The sequence below is a fragment of the Hylobates moloch genome, unplaced genomic scaffold (genome assembly GCF_009828535.3).
Source record: "Hylobates moloch isolate HMO894 unplaced genomic scaffold, HMol_V3 SCAFFOLD_24, whole genome shotgun sequence".
Classification (NCBI taxonomy): domain Eukaryota; kingdom Metazoa; phylum Chordata; class Mammalia; order Primates; family Hylobatidae; genus Hylobates; species Hylobates moloch.
In genome coordinates, this window is record NW_026652299.1 from 18,750,681 (window position 1) to 18,772,117 (window position 21,437).

The 21,437-nt window shown below is 40.9% G+C and overlaps 1 protein-coding gene across 6 annotated transcripts in view; it reads left to right on the plus strand.

Annotated features, from left to right (window-relative positions):
* NCKAP5 (NCK associated protein 5) overlaps positions 1-21,437 on the plus strand; it is a 998,748-nt gene that overhangs the window by 681,645 nt on the left and 295,666 nt on the right. The window contains exon 1 of one of the 6 annotated variants that reach the window (XM_058434315.1): positions 3,907-3,956. The exons of 4 other annotated variants lie outside the window; for them this stretch is intronic. The gene's annotated coding sequence lies outside the window, so the exon portion shown is untranslated. Of the gene's footprint in view, positions 1-3,906; positions 3,957-7,770; positions 7,853-21,437 lie in introns of those variants that run through there. One more of the 6 variants, XM_058434314.1, reaches the window with a different exon arrangement.

The following is a 21,437-nucleotide window of genomic DNA, read 5'->3' on the forward strand; positions in this document are numbered from 1 at the left end:
CATTCAGATTCATATTTTCTTTTGCTTATTCTCTTCTGAGCTCTGACACAATTATTAGCCAAATCTGTGCTGTAGACACTTAACATCATCAGCAGCATTCATTTTGTGAAACTGGAAGCTGCTTAGAAAAACAGATATGCTTTAAGAAATGTGTTTTAAAACTATTACCTCTCCATAACCCAGTCTGTTCGTTTTGGGAAATGAACTCTTCCCTCTAGGGAGAAGACAGTCATTAACTTGAATTAATGTCACATGATAAGGATGTTGCAGTCATTCCTTTAATTGGCCTCAGGCTCCTTATCTATAAAATGGGAGAGGGAGGTGGGTTACATGAACTGTAAAGGTCACTGTGAATTTAACAAACACTGAACTTCTCGTATGCACTAGGGACAGCCTTGTGCCCTGGGCATTCAAGAAACGAGAAAAGAGAGAAGGGCAGGTGATGCTGGGTGGCGCTAAGTCCCAGGGAGATCTTCATCTCACAAATTCTATTATTCTAAATAAGGCTAATAGCAGCAAAATAGTTTATGCAAGATGTATGCATGGTGATACTAGTGGAGCACATAGTTAACACCTCCCTGCAGCCACATTCTGCGTTTCAGGCAAGAGCTGGGAAATTTATTGCTTCATAATATGGGGTGTCATTAGCACACCTGTCTCAGATTTTCCAACTCGCAAGATTTCTCTGAAAGGAGCCAGAGGCCCGTATAAAGCTTAGGCCCCTGGGAAAGCTAGAGTTACTTTCATTTTCCACTGTGGTGGCAGTGTTTGTTCTGAGTCTTTTATCATTTAGCCAATATAATAATAGCAGAGTAATAGCCTTCTGTGTTCCAGGCCCCTGCTAATTGCTTTGCATGCATTAAAGGTAGTCATATTTTGTTCAGGGGGTGTGTTCCCAAAGACCTTTCATAATTTGTTGCTTGTGTAATTTATAGCTTGCATAATTCAACATGGATTCTTTCAAAGGACAATGGGTGTTTTCTGTTCAGCAACTGAGACGGTCCCACTATGTGGTAATCAGAGGTTTACAGTTTACCAGCTTTGCCATTCCTGACCTTTTTTTAATTGGGGAATTTGCATGATTTCAAGTTTTGCGCATGAAGTGACATTAATAACATTTTCATGTGACCACAATTTAAAATTTACCAAGTTCAGAGCCCCTTCAAATGTGACTAGACTGTAGCTCATTCAGTCTCCACAACAATTTTGTGCAGGAGGTGCTGTCTCTATCCCTATCTTACAGATGTGGACATAGGCTCAGAGAGGTGAGTGCTTGCCTGAGGATGTACAACCAAGAAGTAGCCTAGAAGGGTTTTGAACCCTGGTCAGTCTGATTCCACAGCATTAGCTCTTATGCTGAGGACTTCCAGAGAGATTACACGATAGGGCCCAAGTTAAATGATAGGTCTGCTTATTATCTATGCTGAGACCTGAACCTGGGCCTTTCCACTTTCTATCTATAGCTCTTTCCATTTATTCCTCTATTCCTTTGCTCACTCATTCATTCGAATGCCAGTTATTCATGTACTTTCTTATCTAAGTGTATTAGTTTCCTCTTGCTGCTGTAACAAACTTGGTGGCTTAACACAATTTATTCTCCTATAATTCTGAAAGTCAAAAGTCCAAAATAACAGTATTGGTCAGGATGCATTCTTTCTGGAGGCCTCCAGGAAAATTGCTTCTTTGCTTTTTCGAGAATCGAGCATTCCTTACCTTGTGGCCCTTGCCTCTATCTTTCCAGTCCATCTCTCCAGCCTCTGATTTCATCATCACATCTCATTTTCCTCTCTAAGGTCCCTCTTATAATGACCCTGTGATGATACGGAGCCCAACTGGATAATTCAGGATGATTTCCTCACCTTGAGATCCTTAAATTGATCAAATCTGCAAAAGTCCCTTTTGCCACATAAGGTAACATGTGCTCTCAGATTTCAGGGACTGGGATGTGGACATGTTTTGAGGATAGGTATTATTCTGTCACACTGAGTATCACATGTTAACTTAACAGGCTGGAAGTACCCAGAAGATATTGGTCTAAGTACCAGAGATGCAAAGATGCCTGACACAGGTCTTTTCCTGAAATGCTCAGTTTATAGGATGCTGGGGAGAGGGAAGGCAGGTAGATAATCATATATATTCAACAATGTAATAGAAGCCAAAATAGAAGCTTGAACACATTCTGAGGGCACAAAGCAATGTGTCATGAAACCCACTGTTCTCCCTGGAGACTCTGCTTCCTAACTCAGGCTTATTTTTAATAATCCACTTCTCTTTTAGGCTCTTTTGTCTCTTGAAATGGACTTGAGAGTCATGAGCTTCCTCATGAGTTCCATGGCCTGCCTTTCTCAGAGCATCTTGTGTTCCCAGTGTTCTGGGACCATGTTTCATTGTCAGGGCACATATGCTTGGTGCTTTACAGTTTGCAAAGCACTTATAGAACATGGATCTCAATGCTTGGTGCTTTACATTTTGCAAAGCACTTACACAATGTGGATCTTATTTCTTTCTTCCAACAGCCACTAAAGGAGGTGTTTTGAGGCTCATTTTATGACAAAGCTCATAGAGGTCTCAAATCTTCAGGGAGTAGGATGTGGTGGGTATCTTTTGAGGATGAACTCGCAAATGCCAAGTGGTAGAACTAGAAATTAATCACAGGTTTTCCAAATGAAATACATGAAATTAAACTGAGCAGTTATCTGTGGAATATTTTGATGGTGTGGTGGGAAGTAGGCACAGTCTAAAATCTCAGGTCACAAAGTCACTGTCTCAAAATATTTTAAAAATCCAATAATAAATAAAAGTAAACTGAGATACATTAACAAGCTATAAAATGTTTGATTCTCATTTCCCCTGAGGAAGTGACAAGCACATGAGTCACAGAAATATTGTCATATGTGTAGGGAAGGTGACATATGCCCCTAGGATAGACTCATTTCATTAGGGAGCATGGAAGACCTGAGAAGATTAACTTTAGGGAGCTCAAAGAAAGAAAAGCCCCTCCTGGGTCCCCACTGCTTTGTCTTTCCAGCTCATTCTGTCTAGGTGTTTTAGGATTTCATATGTGTCATGTTTCATATTTGTGTCACTCACACCATCATTTCATTTAATTAAGTAAATTAGGGAACTTATGTTAGAAAAAAATAATTACAATTAGACATGAAAGGGGGCAATTAAGCATAAAGAAAATAGAGCAACCCATTGGAGAGGGGCATCATTCCATCACATTCATCTGCCAAAATATGTAAACATGGACAGCCTGAGTAAGATGCAAATAGTCACAGAACTAACGAAGGGTTACCCCCTTTACAGGGCTTCTATGTCCATAGCTACCTTCTGCACTTCTTCATTGTAGCCGCCATGCTTCCTCTTGTTCCTACTTTTCTATATGGAATATGAATGGAATCACATTAGCTAACTAATTTAGAAAGAAGGTGAATGGACAAGTGGAAACAGTAACTGGGGGGAAAAAGACCCAACCATGGATACAACTTCTGCCACTACCAAGACTTATGGCCTCAGATGGTCACTTAAAGTCTCTGGGTTCTTTGTTTTTCATATTTTGAAAGAAGGGAATTTAGAGTCACCAATTAATGTAAATAGCTAAAGTAGGCCAGATATGAGAAAAATCAAGTACCCTCTAGGGGATTACATTCCATTTTTTTCACTTTTGATAAAGGAATAAATACAGAGCACTTTTTTCTTTTGTTTTTTATTACTAGGCAAAAGCCTTGCTTCTGAAACCCATGCCATAGCAACCCACACCTGATTTAATGCCAGAGAAACAGGAAGGACTGGTGGGGCTTATGGCAGGCTGGAGAGCCTCTGTGTGCCCTAAGGGAAGCAGCCACAGCTCGGTGGCAGCAGATTCAGACAACCCAGAAACACACCGGTGCAGAAAGATGGCCACATGTTTCAAGAAGATAGAATTTCAAGTTTTATGGGAAATCTCTTAGTCTGTAAGTGATGGCTTTTTTTTTTTTTTTTTTTTGTGAGACAAAGTCTTGCTCTGTTGCCACACTGTAGTGCAGTGGCGCCATCTTGGCTCACTGCAACCTCTGCCTCCTGGGTTGAAGCAAATCCCCTGCCTCAGCCTCCCAAGTAGCTGGGCCTACAGTCGTGTGCCACCACGCTCGGCTAATTTTTTATATTTAAGTAGAGACGGGTTTTACCATGTTGGCCGTGATGGTCTCGATCTCCTGACCTCGTGATCTGCCCGCCTCGACCTCCCAAAGTGCTGGGATTACATATGTAGAATGATTGAAACATGTGCTAAACCAAGCGAAACCCTTAGAACAGAATGATAATTTCAAGGGTTTCCTCTTGCTCTTAGAACGCTGGGATTTTGGCACTACTTTTCCCAATGCTATAAGGCCTGGACTACATGAGGTATAGCATAGACCACTTATCTGACCTAATTAATACTATCTAACACTTACTGAGCACCTGCAGTGTACGAGTCACTATGCTGATCATTCTACAGGTATGAACTCACTGAATTTTCATAAAATGCTTTGAAAGGGTTACTGTAATTTCACCTATTTTACAGAAGAGGAAACTGAGGCACAGAGAAATTATATAGCTGTCCCAAAGTTACACATTACCAATGTTAGGTCACTCGAGATCCTTTGCACTCTTTTAATTAGCTGGGTACACTGCCATAAAAATGGAGTGCTTGGTGAGTCATTGCCCCAGTGGAGAGCACAGAGAGGTAAGTATAGTGATCAGCAAAATTTCAGTGATGTCCAAGTTTTTGGTTCTCTCTACCTCTTTATCCCACCTTCTTAAAGAGCCCTGAGCTGTTGTGTTTTCTGGGCCCAGCTCTATTCTTTCCAAAGATGGTCTTTTTTTCAGTCATCGATCCCTTAGTCTGCATCTAGAGCAATGTAGTATGTTTCCAAGTTATTTCCATTTAAAGTGATCTAATTGAACATCATAATTACTTTTTCCCTAAATAATTCTTTAAACATACTCTTAGATGTAATTAAGCACAGGGAAAAGGACCCTTTTCCAGTTATCCCTAAGTTTATCAATCATGAAATATATATCCAGTTCCTTTTATGGTATGTGGAAAGCACATGACATGGCCTGAGACCTTCCTCACTGAAGCCCAAGACTTGCCTGGCAGAGATATTATTCCACAGACTGTAATTCTTATCAGAGGTGGCAGGAAATTTTTGACTTTGAACTTTACCTTTGTTGTGCCAGACCCCTATTGACTTCAGTAGGGATAGCACCGTGTTCGAGAAGCCAAAGAAGACACCCAGAGCCAGTGGAGGAGACACAGGGTTTATTGAGGGAACTTACATGCAGGGTGGTCCAGTGGCTGCAGGCTGGACAGGAGAACCACAACTGCTTGCAAAAAGCGTACAGTTTATATAGCATTTTCACTTAGCACCCTCCCCCCTAGCAACCTCCACCTGGAAACTTTCATCTAACCCAAAACAGAGGGACTCGATCACCTGTCCAGCCTGCATTCCACAGGATGGGTCATGGGTTCTGATGTTCCTCATTGATAAGGAATGAATCCCTGGATTGTCCACTGCTGGATTCATAAGCTTGGAACTCCAAACACATGTTCCTCTTACACCCTAGGGTCATTCTCAGGGTATGCTTAAGTTATTGCTGTCAGATGTGTCTGCCATATAACTTCCTTCTTTCCTTGTAATGATTTAAGTATACTTTAAGCAAACCCCAAAATTTAAATACACTGGAGAGAAAAGTTAGGGTTGAAAAATTATATTATTAAACTCTCAATTATAAAAGATATCTTTTTTAAAAGAAAGCTCCTTTAAATAGCAATATCTTTAGTATAAAATGTAATTTTGCCAAATTTCTAACATACTAGATTTTATTTTAATGAACATATGTACACACAAGGCAAAATTGAAGTGTTTGTGGTTTTCAAGAACTGGAAAGTTCCTGACTAGTTCATCTCAGCCCTGACTATCAGAATCACCTGAGGGACTTGCAACAGAATCTGCTATATGGGCATCTCCTTAAATCTACTGAGTTCAAGTGATGTGGGCTGGTACTCTGCTTGGTTTTGTTGTTTCCAGGTTTGACAGATCATTTTGATTCCTCTTGTCCATAGATCTGTGCTAGGAACCAATGAGGTACATCAACACCCACTCATTTCACCATAACCTTTTCCCTCATTTTGAAAAGGTTAAAATAGAGTTGAAGTGAAGTTCACAGCCCAAAGTCTCACTCCAGCACCTGCTATATTCATCTATACTGATTTTTACACACACAACAGCTGTTTCAGTAAGTACCCTGGAAGTTAATCAGCGAAGAGAAGTGAACTCTTATGAGAGCTCGATTGTAATTTACAGAAGTTCTTTAGAAAGTGCTTCCTTTCTTTTTTTTCCTTTTTTTTTTTTTTTTAGCCTTAACAAAATGTGGTAAACAACTGTAAATATGTAGATCAGCAGTGAGTACATTGAGTGACTGAGTGCACACTGGTTGGGAAAAGAAATCTAAAATTCTGTTTGTTGATAGAGTGGCTAAGTCTTTGCACAGTTATTTATAACATTTTAATACACAATAGGGTTATGAAGTATTTTTATTGAGAGCTTTTATTTATGTCTGTGGCCTATAATCTTGAGAAGTCTCAAGGGTTTTTATTCTGCTTTAAGCAATTGGTCTTTTCTATGAATTGTTATGAACTTCGAATAGCTGCTGAAGTGGGTGGTGGTGGCAATGGGAGTATTTTTATTGTGTGTTGAGATTTAAAGGGCTGAAACTGTTCCTTGAGGAAGCAGATTTCTTTCTTCCTCTTTTGTTTTAAGTGTCATCCACTGTTCATGTAATAAGTTCAGATACAGAAGGCGGAATTTCTCATAACCAAAGTGTGTGCTTAGATTCAGGTCAGTCAAAAATAATGTCTTTCAAACAAGATGAATCTTCCTTTTCTCTTTGAAATGATTCTATAAGGTGAATTTTTTTATTTTACATCCTACAGAAATATTTCCCAGATATTCAGAAGTTTTCAAAACAGTTTCATTCGAGAGCACCTGCTGGCTGGCACACTAGCTAAAGAGTATTTGTCTCATACATCCAAAGTCATGTTAAATACTTTGAAAGGAATAGAAGAGTTTTAAATAACATCACTAAGAGTTTAAATAGATATGTACATTCTTCTCCGGAATTTAAAATCCCTGGTTTAATGGGTTCTGACTCTACTTTCTTTTTCTCAATTTCTACCTAAATTCTGTGCTCAGACACGAATACTTTTCCTATTAGACGTTTTGACCCTCAACCGAGTTCTTACCAAGTAAAAGCAGAATATGGATCTCTCTGTTAAAACAAATATAACCTGTGAATAAAATGGTGCCCTGGAAAAGCACCTTCTCTTACTACAGGTGAGCTGGTTATTGCCAATGTATGTACCCGCTGTTTCCCCAGCTCATCTCAGCAGAGAGCCAGCCTTTATTTTGAATACCCAATATTGTTTCAGGTCAGGAGGTTCTGTGGCTACCATCCAAAAGACGTTGCCCTTTAGTAAGTGTGCAGTTTGAGCAAATACTTGGGGCATTCCAGATCATTAACCAGGCATATCAGTTATTTCCTGGTCTAAGAAACAAATGAATTTGAACAGAGCAAAATCACGATGATATCAGTCCTTGAAATTTGACCTTACTTTTATTCACTTTGACTTTACTTTTATTCACTTGAGGCTAAAAAACTGTCTTTTCTTTTTTTAGAACTTGGCTTATTAATGCTTTGTGAAATGGAGAGAAAATAGGCTGTGACAGAAAATGTAGTTTTGGAATGAGGAAATAGTTAAGAAAGAAGTGGAACGGGCCTGCTGGAAAAAAACATACACTTTCATTACTGAGATCTCTGCTATACGGTAACCTTTTAGCTATATTGTCCTTATTGATTTTGTCTGCACAGCGAGCACAGCATGGCAATGAAGAGAAATTGCCAGGTGTGGGGTGAAAGGAAAATGGTCTGGCCAGGGGTCTGCTGTTGGCATTTAAGCCATTGCAAGATTCAGGTGTTAATTGACCTGACAGGCATATCTGAGGAGGCAGAACCACAACCTTTGTGGCTTAGAAGCTTGTTCCTGGGCCCTCTGGAGCAGTTTCTGGGTCTGGAAAGGTGGCCATCTTCCCCTTTACAGCATTCAGTTGTAAGACAAGGGATTGGGCTGTGATGGATCGGGGTTCACAACCCACCTGGGCCTCAACCCAGAACAATTCCATAGAGTCTCCGGCAGCTGAGTCTGGGCCATAGTATGGTTAAACAGTTTCCCCAGGTGATGCAAATGCCACTGCTATGATTGTGAGTATCAGTCAACTCCATGATCTTGAAGATCTTTTCTGGACAGCTCAACTCTATGAGGAGGGGCACAGGGAGAAGATTCTTTTGTTAGAGAGAGAGAGGGTCTCACTATGTTGCTCTGGCTGGTCTCAAACTCTTGGGCTGAAGCAGTCCTGCTGCCTCAGCCTCCAAAGTTGCTGGGATTCCAGGTGTGAGCCACCATGCTTAGTTTTCCGTAGAATATTCTTAAGGAAGTTTGACTTACAGGTCACGGGAGAATATGAATGCTCAATGGAAGTTCAAACGGTGTTTCTTCTCCCACTAATAATTATTTGCTGCGGTCTGGGAGGGGAAGGGCTATCTAATCCTAAATCACTTAAGGCCTGTGCCAGTTGTGAAACTATCCAGAGGAGCCCCCTGCACAGGACTTTGTCAGCTCCTAGGCCCTGAAAGGATGGAGATAGTAGAGAAGTCTACTGAAGTTGCCCCCCTCCTCCCAACTCCCATGTCAGTCTGTCAGCCATCCATTCAAACACAGAGGCAAACAATATTCCGTATTTCTTTTCACCATGCAATAGCTAGATTAACACAGGGAAGAAATAATCTCATGAGAGGGAAATTGTAGACCATTTTTTAAATGAGTATCTCAATAGATGCAGAAAAAGCTTTCAATAATATCTGTCGTGATTAAAACAAAAACCCTGAATAAACTAGGCATTGAAGGAACATACCTCAACATAATAAGAGCCATCTATGACAGACCCATAGCCAACATCTCACTGAAAGGGCAAAAACTGGCAGCATCCCTTTGAGAACTGGAACAAGAAATGGATGCCCTCTCTCACTACTTCTATTCAACATAGTACTGGAAGTCCTTGCCAGAGCAATTAGGCAAGATAAAGAAATAAAAGGTATCTGAACAGGAAAAGAAGTCATCAAACTATCTCTCTTCACTGATTATATGATTCTATACCTAGGAAACACTAAGCACTCTGCCAAAAGACTCCTGGAACTCATAAATGACTTCAGTAAAATTTCAGGATACGAAATCAATGTACAAAAATCGGTAGCATTTCTATACATCAGTAATAGTCAAGCTGAGAGCCAAATCAAGAATGCAATTCCATTTACAATGGCCATAAAATACCTAGGAATACACCTAACCAAGGAGGTAGAAGATCTCCACAAAGAGAACTACAAAACACTGCCGAAAGAAATCAGAGATGACACAAACAATTGGAAAGACATCTCATGCAAAGACATGGAGTCAACCTAGGTCCCTATCGGTGGTGGTCTGGATAAAGAAAATGTTGTATATATACACCACAGAATACTACTCAGCCATAAAAAAGAAAGAAATCATGTTCCTTGCAGCAACATGGATGCAGTTGGAAGCCATTATCCTACATTATCCTGCAACACAGGAACAGAAAACCAAATACCACATGTTGTCACTTATAAGAAGGAGCTAAACAGTGGGTAATCATGGACATAGATGTGGCAACAAAAGATACTGGAGACTCCCATAGGAGAAAGGGAGGGAGGGGGCAAGGTTGAAAAGCTATAGTGTACTATGCTTGCTACCTAGGTGATAGGATCAGTCATACCCCTAACCTGAGCATCACGCAATATATCTAGGTAATAAATCTGCACATATATCCCCTGGATCTAAAATAAAAGTTGAAATTATATATTTTTAAAAGACTGTTATGAAGTCCCAGCAGTCCCTCACATCTTAAAGACCACATGTGTAAGAGGTGCTGGTTGGGGAATTTGTGAAGAGGAACTTAAATGAGAAAAAGTTTCAGGGAGAGGCAGACCTGGAAATGAATCCTAGCTTTCTCCTTCAGTTGGTTTTGTCATTTTGGACAACCTAATTAGCTGGAATCGCACTTTCCTCTTCTATGTAGTGGTTATAGTGAGGCTAAAGGGAAAGATTTCTGTTTTCCCAGTGGTTCCTTAGACATAATTTCATTTAACAATCAGAGATAATGTATGATAGAGTGCATAGCACATTTTAAGTATTCAATAAACAGTAGATATTATCATTATTTTACAGCTAATCCCCCATCTACTTAACTGTTCTTTCCCTTCACATAGCCAAATTCTTCCTGCCTCACCTTAGTGTACTTCTATGGCCGGTGCCACAGATGCCTTTTGTAAGCCTAAAGGTTTAGCATTGGAGAAAATCATGAAGCTGTGAGAAATGTAGACACCTCAGGAGTGCCAAACCGAGGGTCAGATTCCTAGGCAGGAGACGCCGTTTTGGTGCTGTCTTCTTCCACTGCACAATCTGTTGTTTCCATACTCCAGCTACCAATATTTTTCACTTAGATATGTTTTTCTGAAATCTCCTCCGTAAAGCATCATTCCAAGCAAAAGAAATTAAGATGACAAATACTTCAGAGAGCATCATTCACATATTAGTGTGAACCAGTTAATCTGAGGGTTTGCTGTATCAACCCATCTCAGAAAATGGGAATTTAGGACATAGTATTCGAAGGGGAAGGAGACAGGAAAATAATTTCCCTAAAGTGATTTAGGAGCTTGTAATCCTCTATAGTGATTGAATAAGTCTGGGTGAAACCTTAGACTTATTCAATAGACTAATTCCTAACAGTTCTCTGGGTGAACCGGGGGAAAGAGCTGTTAGGAATTAGCATAGGGATACAGAAGTGAGGAAAAAAACAAGTAAATACAAGTTACAAATTATAACCCTCATTTTATGGCTTGTCACATGCCACATGCATGCAAAAGGAGAGAGAAACTGTGGATCCTCTCTGTCCTCCTTCCCTCATGTTCTCAGGATCCAGACCTGAGGCTGGTATATCCTTTTTTTTTTTTTTTGTACTTTTAGTACTTTATTTTTATTATTATTATTTTCCTGTAAGTTTTAGGGTACATGTGCACAATGTGCAGGTTTGTTACATATGTATACATGTGCCATGTTGGTGTGCTGCACCCATCAACTCATCATTTAGCATTAGGTGTATCTCCTAATGCTATCCCTCCCCCCTCCCCCTACCCCACAACAGTCCCTGGTGTGTGGTGTGTGATGTTCCCCTTCCTGTGTCCTGTGTCTTAAGTAAATGTTGAGAGCCTGGCCTGCTATCTCAGGGCTGTTTGCTGCATGCCTTCTGTGGGATGCACCAAGTGTCAAACCAGGTTCAAAGGGGCTTTGGGAACAAGCCTGTTGAATTGGGGTTTATGATGGCTTATATTTTCACTTCATTTGCTTAAACCAGGAGCCAAGAATCTCATTCATGATGATTCCATTGTTTTGTAACAAACAGCTCTCAAGTTCCCACTAACAACCTTGTTAGTACAAAATGTGCAGGTGCTTTTTTCTGTGTTTTGTTTGGTAGGTTTCCCACCTCAGCCCCTAATAAATTTTGTTCCACATTAAATTAATAAATTAGCACAGGAAACTCATTTCTCCCCATTCAGGCCAAGCCTATCCCTTGTTCTGAATTAATAAGCTTCTGCTATAAGTGATCATCTGAATACAATTCCTTTCCTCCTACAACCTTTTTTATTGTACTTATAAAAATAATTTATAAACATACCCTTAAGATATAAAATAGGCTATATTTCTCTTGGGTCACTATATTTAATTATTCTAACCCTACTGTTATTGTATTTTTCTTTTCTGTGCATTTTTATTACCTTTTTTTTTCCTTCTGAGCTTTTGAACATCACCACTGGGGGACTGGTAGTGAAAATTGACACAATAGTAATAAATATGTGTTTTATAGTTTACAGGGTGCTCTTACAGCGTCATCTCATTTGAACCTCACATTAACCTTTTGAAATAGAAAGGGCAGAAAGTGCAAGTTCACCTCTCTGGTGAAGAACCTGAGTTTGACACAGGCAGTTGACTTTCTCAGGTCATACAGTGAGTCAGGCTGGGAGTGGACTCAATCTTTTGATTCCAAGTCCCACATCTTGCAAGCGTGGCATTAATTACTTTCTCCACCAGTGACTGTCAAATTTGGCTGTGCCTTGGAATCATCCGGAGAGTTAAAAACAAAACAAAAAATCACTCATGTGCTGGTTCCACCCTAAGGATCCTGATTTAATCGGTCTGGGGTGTGGCCCGGGCATGAGGATTTTTTAAATTTCCGCAGGCCTATTGTAATATGCAGCCTGGGTTAAGAATCATTGTGGGCTGGGCGCAGTGGCTCACACCTGTAATCCCAGCACTTTGGGAGGCTGAGGCGGGCAGATTAGTTGAGCCCAGGAGTTCCAGACCAGCCTGGGCAATGTGGTGAAACCCCGTCTCTACAAAAAATATAAAAAATTAGCTGGGTGTGGTGGTGCATGCCTGTAGTCCCAGCTACCTGGGAGGCTGAGGTGGGAGGATCACCTGAGCCTGGGAGGTCCAGGCTGGAGTGAGCCATGATGGCCCTACTGCTGTACTGCAGTCTGGGCGACAGAGACCCTGTCTCAAAAAAAAAAAAAAAAAAAAAAAAAAAATCATTGTACTTCATGGCTTGGCTGATTTTTCTTGCTCACTATGTGAAAGCTTCCTGTGGCTGTGGTCTCATTTTCACTAACCCAACACCATCCTCTACCGTAGAGTGGCCCGCCTATGCGTTCTGCACAGGAGACATGCAAAGTTTCTGGAGAAGATGGGAGTCGAGTTGGTCTTTGAAAGAGAGTAAAATTCAGATAAATGGGAATATCCTTTGGTCTGTGGGCTCTCTGATGAGAGACAGCGGAGGGTTATGGGCACTGTGATGCAAGAAAGCAGAGGACTATGGGTATTCTGGTGAGAGGAAGCAGAGAATGTTGGTTAAGTTTAAAGCCTTCAGAGGCGAACAGCCTAGTTTCAGATCATCACTGAGCAGCCACTCACAAGCGGCCTGATGTTTGGGGAATTACTTAACCTCTCGGGGCTCTGAGGAGTCCCCAGAAATGTTTGAAGCGTGGGTTGGTAGGAAGCTCATTGCAAGGGAGGGAGTAGGCATGGGGCAGCGAGGTCAGTGGGTCACTAATGAAAGTGACTAGGGCGTGGGGTGGGCCCTGTTCAGAGCCTAGACTGGACTGGGTGGGTGAGAAATAGCAGAGGTGTCTGAAGACGCAGAGTGTGGAGGAAAACCCTGCTGCTGGAAAAACCTTCCTAGAAATAGAAAATCATTTCATCTGCGTTAGTAGGAGGACATTATGGCCTAAATGAAAAAAAAGACAGGACTCTAAATTCGCCCTAGTTAGTGGTGCCTGCTAACTGAGCTTGAGGCCTGTTTTCCTTTTTTAAAAGTTGAACAATTAGCAAGTGTTAGAGAGTTACCAAACTGAGACTTTTTTCTTGACATAATGACAGGCCCTGGAAATTCAGTGGAAGCTTGGCAGAGAGGATGTGGGCCAGCCAGGCCGCAGGAATGATTCTCACAGCGAACCCTTCTCAGCCCCACAAGTTCAAAGCCTTACGTGTAGAGCTGAGTTTCTAGAGTGGCCCTAACCATAATTGCTTCTGACTCTCCCATCAGTATCTGGCATAATCTTTGACACACAGGACTGCTAAGTTTGCTGGGTTGAAAGGGAGATGAAGAACCGGGCAGCATCCTTACAGCTTAGTGGGAATTATTGCCAGAATGCTTCAGGGTTGTCGTGGGCAGAAGTCTATAAAGTGATCATCCAGGATCTTAGAGACGAGGGCTGCTTCAGAGATGGATATCCACTGAGATGTGGATAATCTCATATTTATTCATGTAGCCAAGACCACAGGCCATGTTTCCCAACTACTGTCATGTTGATGTGCACCGTGTGGCCAGCTTCTGTCTAGTTTCTAAGGAAAGAGCTGTAGTGTGACGCAGGCGGGTCAGTCACCATGTGGGGCGATCAGGATGGTCAGCAAGTCTTAGGTGCTCAGAAGGAGGAAAAGAAGGCAAGACAGGTAATTTGAAGTCACTGACTCTCAGAGCTAAATATTACCCCCAGCATCCAACCACCTCATTTTGCCTATGAGGAAATGATGTCACAGGTGTCCTAGTAGCTTTACCAAAGTCATACCACCCACGAGTGGCAGACCTGGAACCAGCATCCAGCTCAGTGGATAGTTTTCTACTTTCCCCTCCCTATGATTGTGGCAACAGAAGATGTACTTGGTTGCCTAACACTGAGATGGCTACTGGTGAAATCTAGAAGACTATTTAGTTGGAATAATTTGGAAGAGCTTTTCCAGGAGAGCCATGTGTCATGGGAACCACAGCTTGGCCAGTTTATTATTCTTTAAACACAGAGATTTTGCATGAAGAAACTGGTTACCTAGGTTTTGGATGCACTTTCCTATTGCTTTTTCACATACATATTCTGACTTTTCTAATTGCCCTTGAGGATCATACTTATTTCCTGCTAATTTGCCTAAATTTCCTTTCCTCTTTTACCAAGATGAGTCATCTGGCAGGATTACAGCTGTCTTCGCCAAGTAGCTCTTTGCCTCTCTACTCCCACTGAGGCTGTGAGTGGTTTGTCAGAATGTACATCCCACTGTGTGACAAAGAAGCACCTCAAGTGATAGCTTCCTGCCACTTTCAGGGGTTAGGGATAAAAATAATGGTTTTAATGTCAAAAAGTACACCAGGACAGTATCACTAGCAAAAGTATCTTCAGTACAAATCCTCAAGCAATTGGGCCCTACCCTATGCACTGAGTTTTGCCTGACTAGAGACAGCGGGTACTAGAAAAAGCGTAGTCTTCTTGCTTTATCCTTAAGTTCCATTTAGGTGCAAGTAGGTGGAGCTTCTCACTCTTCTGACATGAGCCCCCAAGAGAATTAACTATGTAATTTATCTCTGACTTTCAAAAGTAGTATAGTTAATGCATCTTATTCGAGCTCTTCTTTTAGGTCACCCCAGGATGGAAGAAGGCGAGAGGAATAGAGTACCTTGATTGGGAGTTAGTCTCTGAATCTCCAGAAATTCCCAGGGCATCTTAGGGTAGACAACTATTTATGGCTTAAAAGTTGATTTGCTCCTATGTGAGAAGATGCATGTGGCAGGGGGTGTCAGTTAAAGGATAAGTGTGCAAAATCTCATTTTCTAAGAGAGAAAATCAATTCAGTGGTGCTTTTATCTTCTGTGCAAATATCCTATTGGTTTTTTGTTTTGTGTCTATGGTGCCAAAATACTTGTTTAAAAAATGTTTTCTGTTGAAAGTACTTAGGAATAGTTAAGTAGTTTAGCAATACTCTTGCTCCCAGTGTCATCAGAGGTAAAGCATCAGCATATTCACCAACATTGGACATTTGCTGAATGCCTTCTGTGTTGTGCAGTGTGTGGTGATAGGGATGTGATACAGAAAATGTTATTCCTGCCCCTGAGAGTCTTACATTATAATTGTGACCTGGCGAATTGCATGTAGTATCTACTTACTGAGCTTGGACTGAGAAGTTCCCTTCTCCATAGGAGCTATGTGTTATTATTATCATTATTATTTCATTTAAACACTTAAAGAATTCTTTGTTTATAGAAGCAGTTGCTTTTCAATCAGTTCATTTTAATAAGCTTAGAAGATATATAACTATTTATTTGCCAGCAATTGCCACACACACAAAAATGATATGATATTGACCACGTTTTCCGAAACAAAAATTTGAGCACCTGGGTCATCTGGAGAACAGTGAGATAGAATTTTTTTTATTTTGTTTTAGAATTTTTAATTGAAAAAATAAAATTGTATATATATTATATATAACATGATGTTTTAATACACACACATTGTGAATGGCTAGATCAAGCTAATTAACATATGTATTACCTCACATACTTATCATTTTTTGTGGTGAGAGCACTTAAAATCTACGCCTTTGGCAATTTTCAATTATACATTGCTAAGTATACTTAACTCTTTTTTTTTTTTTTTTGAGATGGAGTCTCGCTCTGTCACCCAGGCTGGAGTGCAGTGGCTCCATCTCAGCTCACTGCAACCTCTGCCTCCCAGGTCCAAGCTATTCTCCTGCCTCAGCCTCCCGAGTAGCTGGGATTACAGGCGCGTGCCACCATGCCCGGCTAATTTTCTGTATTTTCAGTAAAGATGGGGTTTCACCATGTTGGCCAAGCTGTTCTTGAACTCCTGACCTCATGATCCACCTGCCTCAGCCTCCCAAAGTGCTGGGATTACAGTTGTGAGCCATCACGCCTGGTCTCCTATCTGAATGAAATTCTGTATCCCTTGACCAATATCTCCCCAACCCCTGCTTCCACCCAAACCCTTAGTAACTGCTAGTCTACTCTCTGATTCTGAGTTCATCTTCTTTAGATTCCACATGTAGTTGAGATCATGTGATATTTGTCTTTCTGTACCTGGCTTATTTCACTTAACATAGTGTCCTCCAGGTTCATCCGTTTGTGACAAAATGGGTAGAAAATTTTATATTGGCTTAAATTTATTTTGATTAAAATTCTGTCAGGGAATCTCAGACACATGGCTGCTGTAAGTGAGTACAATAGACAGCAGTACTCTAGCCACCTACCTACCATTTACAAGGCAGTGACTGGGTTGTCAGTTGCTTCTGGGATGGCCCTTGCTAAGTCCGTGAGCTCAGCTTCCATATGGAAGCCCTTTGGCTTCCCTACCCTGTGAATGCCTTTAGAAAACAGGATAAAGGGGGATTGAATTTGAATTGCAAATTTCAACCTTAAGTTATGAGGTTTTTTTTTTTTTTCCCTGACTCTAAGCATTTAAGTTTAACTATTACCCGCCGAAATTCCCTATCTACATGGCATTCTTATCTTCTTTTTTTGGTTTCTATCTGCCCAGCTTATACTCAAACAACTACCCATGGGCTACAAGGACATAATTTCTGTTATTATTCTTCGTAGCTGTCCAGCCACCTGGAGCATACCTTTAATGAAAATCTAGGAGAACTTTTCACACCATTCTATTCCACAGTAGAGTTTCCCTTTATGTAAAGTGGTTTTAGAATTGGGGCTATTTTTTTAGGGAAATAAATGTTGCTGATAGATGGAGCAGGCAATAAAAGCATCATCTGAAAATTTATTAGTGTAAGTCCACGGGATCTGTTCAATATGGAAGACAGTCGGCAATGTTGAGGAGGGTTTTGAGTGAAGAGTAATGTGGAGGAGATGTGGATTGATATGTCCGTGGTCGTGCGTTCATATTAGAGACATAAAGAAAACACTTTGTTCTCTTATCCATCATACACATTTAATCTTGGGGATTTTACCATGTGCTTAGTTCTCTTTGTAAGTCAAATCCAGAGATGAAAAAGAAGAGGTTTATATGTTTTGCCTGACAGTAGTAATGTTAAACTGTGAACAAATTGGGATATTCTTTTAAAATCCCGTGATTTATCTGACGCTATTTTTCCCTCTTTAAAATTTAGTATGCTAGTGCTGAACAAAAGCTGCTAGCAATCCCTGGGAACGTTGTTATGGTATTTGCTGAAGTGCTATCTAAAGTGACAATATATTTTGCACCCCCTCCCCACCACCAGAAAACAAATGAGTAAATAAATCACAGAAGCTGAAGCAACCAGGGCACACTGGAGCGGCTGTCAGCCAGACGGCTGGCCTCTCTGCATTTCCATTTAGGTCTTATTATGGTGCGTGTTTATGTTTTGAACTAATTGAGTCATCATTAACTATGGAAGTGGTAGTGGTTTGTTAAAACTATTCTGCTGGTCGTCATCTGAGGCCAGACCTGACATTTCTGATACAAACACCAACTCTGTAGAGGAATGGCCTGGGAATCTTGGGAGAAACGCTGACAGTAGCATGGTTCGCAGTTGGCTAAAGATCACAGATTCTCAGATAGAATTACTACCATTAGGGATAAATCTGTAGATGTATGTCAAAGTCCAAAAGAGGTCACCGAGTCTGTGGAAAGAACATGACGTCCAAAATCAGAACTGTATTTAAATTCTGGCTCTGCCACTTACTATTGAACAGGTCACCTAACAACCCATTAGAGGCTGTTTCCTTGTCTGTAAAGGGAGTCCAGAATATTTGCCCTATATAGCCCTTGCTGTATGTAAAATGGGATGTCTGAACTCACTTGGTTTAACCCTGAGATGTTATACAAATATGAATCGTTATTTATTATGTCTTTTGTGTTCTGGAAAGAGCATATTTCATTTTAACACCACCCTAATCTCTGCCTCATGTGAACAGTCCTAAATTACAGCTTTTTATATTTTTGCTGTGAATTAGTAGGTGGATTTGACACATGGTTAGATATTCAAAATGAAGAAGTTCTGTTTTAACTTCTACAACTGACTAGTTCCTAAAGTTGGATGTTTGTTCATATCCCCATAATTTCATTTTGCCATCAAGTTAAAAACCTGTAAGTACTTCAGAGTTTTTCCCCCTACAGTGCTAAGATTTAAGGATAGTCCCCATCAGAAAAATAATGATTGAGTTGGAAACAGAGGGTAACTGTTATTACCATCAGGATACATGCAGTGTTACTACATGGATGCTTTGTGTCCACCGTCAGAGTTAATAATAATAAAAATAGATGAGTGAATTGTCTTTGTTTTTTTAAGGCCTTGCAACCAAGAGCTACTTGGGACTATTCTTCCCATAAGCAAATGCCATTAGCAAGGGCTCATATTAGGCATGATTTTTGGAAAGTGTTAGGAGTATCTTTCACTAAACTCTCACTGGCCTTTTGTTTCTTACAGGTAGCTTTAACCTTAGGGCCCAAGAAAAGTACACAGCAAAAAGAGAAGGTTTTCTTTTTTGTTTTTTTTTTTCCAAGAAGGTGAGGAAATGGGAAGATAGAGATACACTTCTGGAAAAGAAGCACAAAAGTTTTATTATGCAGGAAATCTTCTAGGCAAGTCTAATCTTAATGAAATTATGTATTAAAAACCCCTGAACTTCAGCAGTTCAGTATTTATCCTTCAAAGTTGAGTTTTTACAGATGATCAAAGTTGTGTAAATTTAAAGCGAGAAGAGACCTTTGATTGAGTCTATGTTTGTGCATTTTATTTTATGGATGAAGAAATTGAGGGACAGAGAATTTATGTGATAACTAAAATTACACAGCTGGCTAGTGGCAGAGTTAGGAGGGAATGCAGATTTCTTACTTCTACTTGTTCCAAGGCTTACTAAAAATGGGGCTAGATGTCTCTACCCTGGAGAAGAATAGACTTTTAGATCCTAGTGAGATGGTGCTTGATGATCTGCAAGAAGGTTGACTGTCAAATGAAATACCAAGGTATGTCCGAGTGTAATATATACTGCCTATCCCCTCTGCCATAATTTGGGATTCTTTAGTTATCTTCACAGTCCTAGACTCAGACAGACCTAGAGTCACTCCCCTAGTGACGATGTAGAAGGCAGAAGGGCCACCGTGTTGAGGTTAAGCCTTTGTACACAAAACTAGGCAATCATATCCACCCAGTGGAAGTGAGTATTGGGGTTGGGATGAAAATGCTCCAACTTTTCTTCTTACTTTTCTTATGAGAGAAATTGTGAGCCTATTGTGACAACAAGTTGCCACTTTTCTACCTCATTTGGGACACTGATGGGCAGATTTCTCTCTTTATTTAATTAAAACAAGGGGCAAGCAGGCATTGTTTTTAAATTACTAAAGCTTTTTTTTTTTTTTTTTTCGAGACGGAGTCTCACCCTGTTGCCAGGCTGGAGTGTAGTGGTATGATATGGGCTCACTGCAACTTCCACCTCCTGGGTTCAAGTGATTCTCCTGCCTCAGCCTTCCAAGTAGCTGGGACTACAGGTGCATGCCACCACACCCAGCTAATTTTTGTATCTTTTTAGTAGAGACGGGGTTTCACCATGTTGGCCAGGATGGTCTCAATCTCTTGACCTTGTGATCCACCCGCCCCAGCCTCCCAAAGTGGTGGGATTACAGGCGTGAGCCACCGTGCCCGGCCAATTTTTGTATATTTTTTAGTAGAGATGGGGTTTCACCATGGTGGCCAGGATGGTATCGATCTCCTAACCTCACGATCCACCTGCCTCAGCCTTCCAAAGTGCTCGGATTACAGGTGTGAGCCACCGCACCCGGCCTAAATTACTAAGGCTTTCTAAGCAAAAGAGTTGTAGACATATGTTTCCCTTCATTGTTGCAAACACAGAACCTGTCTCTTGGAGCCTCAATGCCCTTTGCTGTGGAAGCCACTGAAAGTAGTTACAAGCTGTTAATACCATCTGCTTCTATGAAAAGGAACAATCATAACATAGTGAACCCCAGAGTCTCAGAACTCAGATATAAATTTTGATGGGTCTCTCACCACTCAAAGGTAAAGTAGTTTGCATAGGACATCTATTACTGAAGTAGGGTTAGCAAGCTATAGGTAAATGTGTATCAGCTTGTTTGGTTACACCTACTGTTCCAGTGTACTATTAATAGCCACACCCACTCTTACTCTCCAGGGAATGTTGCTTTGGATGATTAATTATCTGTTCATTTTACTTGTTAATAATAGAAATTAAATCAAATATGCAACCTCAAAAGCTTTTCTAAAGTGAAAGTGATTTATGTTCTATGCTCAAGTGTGTTTGTCCAGAGGCACTTAATCTTGGATTAGAATTACCTGTAGTGTTCTCTAAAATGACAGATTCCTGTCCCCACTCCCAGGTATTGTGAGTCACTAGGGCCAGAGTGCACCAAGGAATCTGCGTTTTAAACAAGCAGCACTTCTTCTCCTCCCCCAGCCCCTGTCGACTCTGATGCTGGCGGCTGATGGCCCACTCTCTGAGAAACATTGAAATAAGGAAATGTTGCTTGTCACTGTTACAGGAAGTGCATACTAAACAATCAGAATTATGGAACACCTTACAAACTGTGGGTTCTTATTCTGTGGAACTGTTGTTTTAATAATGGTTCCTTCAACTCCCACATAGCCTGTTGCAGCAGCATCTTGTTTTTCTGACATCTGTGTTAACTTCCCCCAATCCATCCACACCGTATCAGAGAGAGGTTTCAGAACTCACATCTGACCATGTTACCCTCACTGCTACCATACTTGAAAATAGTTAGTGGCATTCCATTCAATGGCTTCTCATTTCCCTGAGGGTAAAGACAAAACTCCTTGTCAAGTGGCCTAGCCCCATCTGCCCATCTAGCCTCATCTCCCTCCCCAGAGACCCTGGCCTACTTTTGGACTTCCCAGTTGCCCTCCCCTCTTCTCACATCATGGTTATTTCCTGGTCCCACTCTGCCCTCGGATCTCACCTCAA